General features: G+C 49.4%; 1 pseudogene; it reads right to left on the bottom strand.

Annotated features, from left to right (window-relative positions):
- Positions 1–282: 282 nt before the first annotated feature.
- Positions 283–1,255, bottom strand: LOC147085571 (uncharacterized; annotated as a pseudogene).
- Positions 1,256–3,870: the final 2,615 nt, after the last annotated feature.

The following is a 3,870-nucleotide window of genomic DNA, read 5'->3' as shown; positions in this document are numbered from 1 at the left end:
CTCCCCTTTTACACCCCCCTCTGTCTCGCCTGAAGATTCTATACCCCGGAATATTGAGCTGCCACTCCTGACCCTCCCTCAACCATGTCTCCGTGATAGCAACAATATCGTACTCCCATGTGTTCAACAACAACTGCAGTTCATCCACCTTATTTGCAAGACTCCTTGCATTAAAATAAATGCCTCCCAGCCTTGCCATATGCCCTTTTGCCTTCACATATTTGCTCTGCCTTCCCAGCTGACTTGTTTTTTCCTCTGTATTTGGCTGTAAATCTCCCCCTACTATAGCTCCACTCTGTATCCCATCCCCCTGCCAAGTTAGTTTAAACCACCACCAGCAGTGCTAGCAAACCTCCCCGCAAGGATAATGGTCCCCCTCTGGTTCAGGTGTAAACCGTCTGACTTGTACAAGTCCCACCTTTCCCAGAAGCAGATTGAATGATCCAGGAAACTAAAGCCCTCCCTCCTGCACCATCCCTTTAGCCACGCATTCATCTGTTCTATCTTCCTATTCCTATACTCACTTGCACGTGGCACCGGGAGTAATCCATTGAGGTCCTGCTCTTTAATCTTCCACCTAGCTCCCTAAATTCTTGCTGCAGGACCTCATCCCTCTTTTTAGCTATGTCGTTGGTACCAATGTGGACCACGACCTCTGGCTGTTCACGCTCCCCCTCCAGAATGCCCTGCAGCCGTTCAGTGACATCCTTGAACCTGGCACCAGGGAGGCAACAAACCATCCTGGATTCACTTCTACGGCCACAGAAACGCCTATCTGTTCCCCTTACTATAGAATCCCCTACCACTATTGCTCTCCCACTCTTTTTCCTCCCTTCTTGGGCAGCAGGAGCACCCCCAGTGCCAGGAAGTTGGCTGCTGCTGCCTTCCCCTGGTGAGTCATCCCCTCAACAGTATCCAAATCGGTATACCTGTTTGAGAGGGGAATGGTCACAGGGGTCTCCTGCACTACCTGCCTGCTTCTATTGCTCCTCCTGTTGGTCACCCATTTCCTTTCTTCCTGTGCAGCCCTTACCTGCGGTGTGACCAACTCACTAAATGTGTTATCCATGACACTCTCTGCATCGTGAATGCTCCACAACCAATCCACCCGCAGCTCCAGTGCCTCAATGTGGTCTGCTGGTAGCCGCAGCTGGATGCATTTCCGGCACGCATGGTCATCAGGGGCACCGGCAGTGTCCCTGAATTCCCACATAGAGCAAGAGGAGCATAACACGGGGCTGGACTCTCCTGGCATGACTTACCCTTTAATTAATTTAAATTAATTCACTATCACCAGTTAAAGATATCTCTAAGGCGCTTGTATAGTCTACCAACAGTCCCTGCTACACCAGGAAAGACCCTCGTAACTATAAACTACAGAGTTAAAGTTTAAAAAAGAGAAATACTCACCAACCAATCACTTACCTGCTCCCTGGTGACGTCACACTCTGATTACTTTTTACCTCTCTCCCCGCTGCAGAGTTGGTGTGCCTCGCTGCTCCCTGCTCCGAACTGATCACGCCTCGGTACTCGCGCTGGTTTTTAGACCGGGCTCACCTCGCTGCTCCCTGCTCTGAACTGGTCGGGCCTCGGTACTCGCACCAGTTTTTATACCGGGCTCACCTCGCTGCTCCCTGCTCCGAACTGGTCGGGCCTCGATACTCACGCCGGTTTTTAATCCGGGCTCACCTCCCTGCTCACTGCTCCGAACTGGTCAGACCTCGGTACTCGCGCCGGTTTTTATACCGGGCTCACCTCGCTGCTCCCTGCTCCGAACTGATCAGTTATGAGGTTGTTGTCGAGTCGGAGCTCCTGCAAGTTGGTGAGGTTAGAAAAGGCAGCCTTGTTGATAACAGCAATGTTGTTAATGTTCAACCTTAAGGTCCGGAGATGGGGAGCATAAGAGAAGGCGTGACTATAAATGGTGTAAATCCTGTTGTAGCGAAAGGTTAGGAGCGACAGCTTGGGAAACACCGCGACTGCCTTCCCATCCTTGTAACAGGAAGGTAACTTGTTGACTCTGTTGTGATCGATGATGAAAGAAACAACTTGCTTTCTTTTCGATGCAAATTCAAAGCAGGCCACAGATGTGAGGAGATTGTGTGATAAATCCCAGCTGGTGATGGGTGGGCACTGGGATAGGGAATGGGCAGGGAGGAATACGATCTGATTGTTCTGCAGGACCAGGCTCTTCATAGGCCTGAGATCCAGATAGTGGCACAGGTTGGACAGCTGACTCTGGTTGTGCAGCCTTAACCCAGAGTATTGAACATTCTGTAGATCCAGGTTTGCAGATTTGAGAAACTCGGTGTTTTTTAAGGGGTTGTTCTTGATGATCAAATACGAGATGTTCCTCAGGTCAACTTTAGAAAATTCCAAAGCATCGGAGAGTTTGTTATTGGACAGATCCAACTTGAGAATGTTGCTGAGGAAGTTCCATTGGCAGTCAAATATTGTGAGAGAGTTGTTAGCGAGGGAAAGGTTTCGGAGGTAGGGCGGGAGGGCGGTGTGATGTTGTAGGGAGGCGAGTTGATTGTTGCCCAGATCCAGGAGCGTCAGATTACTGAGCCCAGAGAAAGCGCTCACCAGATGGGAGAAATTCTGGAGTTTATTGAAGCTTAAGACAAGTGTTTGAAGATTGTCCAATGCAGCGAAGGATTTGGGTTCAACTGTGACTAAGCGGTTGTGATGGAGCAGGAGTTGATCTAACTTTTCAAGTTCTTGGTAGCCCGAAGAGTTCAGATGAGAGATACTGTTGTAGGACAGGATAAGGGTCAGCAGGCTGGTGAGATTATTGAATGCACCACAGCAAACACTCTCAATCCGATTGTAATCCAGCCGCAGGGTGAGCAGCTTGGAGAGGGTGCGGAAGCTGTCCGCTTGCAGTTGGGTGAGCCAGTTGTGGGAGATGTTCAAGTGCACGGTGCTGGCTGGGAGGTCGGACACGGCACCAGAGACCTGTGTCAGGAAGCAGTGGACGCACTGAAAGGTACCATTGTGGTTGGCATCCTGCATGCTGTTATTGAAACTGTACCCGGGGACTGTGGGCAACAAAACATTGCAGGAGAGGGCACAGAGAAGCAGCAGCCATTCAACGCTCAGTCTCAACATCACAGCCTCCTTCTTCCGTCCGAGGGTTCAGATGTTTTGCAGGACCTCATTCAAGCAAAATTCTGTGTGTATGAGATGTTTTTTCTCTGTCGCTGCCAGAACATCCTGTAACGTCAGAGATGGTTTACATTGTCAGTTTAGTCGAAATTAAGCAAATCAGTTAACCTGCTGCCATGGATACTCTGTTCTCCACTACTCTGAAAAGCCATTCCCATGTTTAATATCTGTGATATGCGGAAGGCTCCTTTCTGTCCAGATATTACCAGCTCCCTGAAGACCCCTTACTCCTCTGAACACCTCATGCTCTCGCATACCTCGCCCATTCCATCTTCACCTGCGGCTCTCCCAGGCCACGACTACTTTCTCATTAGGAGTTGCTTCCTCTTTGTATTGAAGCGCCAAAGGCCCCAGACCCTGATGACTGTGTTCTCGAATACTGAGGGAAGACAGAGAGGAGATAACAGAGGCTTTGAGGACAATGCTCCAAACATCCTGTGCACTGGTCCCCATATTACAAAAAAGATATAGAGACACTGGAGTAGCTGCACAAAAGGTTTGAACAAGAACTGAGAGGTTTCAACGATCAGGAAAGATTAAACAGGCTGGGGCTCTTTAGAAAAGAGACTGAGAGGTGACCTGATAGAGGTCTTTAAAATTATGAAGGGATTCGATAGGGTAGACAGAGAGAAGATATTTCTAGTTGTGGGGGGAGACCAAAACTGGGGGCCATACATATGAGATAGTCACTAATTCATCCAA

The sequence above is a fragment of the Somniosus microcephalus genome, unplaced genomic scaffold (genome assembly GCF_052327205.1).
Source record: "Somniosus microcephalus isolate GS21.2 unplaced genomic scaffold, FLI_Smic_1.0 unresolved_chr8, whole genome shotgun sequence".
Taxonomy (NCBI): domain Eukaryota; kingdom Metazoa; phylum Chordata; class Chondrichthyes; order Squaliformes; family Somniosidae; genus Somniosus; species Somniosus microcephalus.
Note: the sequence above shows the minus strand (reverse complement) of the source record. Positions and strands in the feature narration are given on the sequence as shown.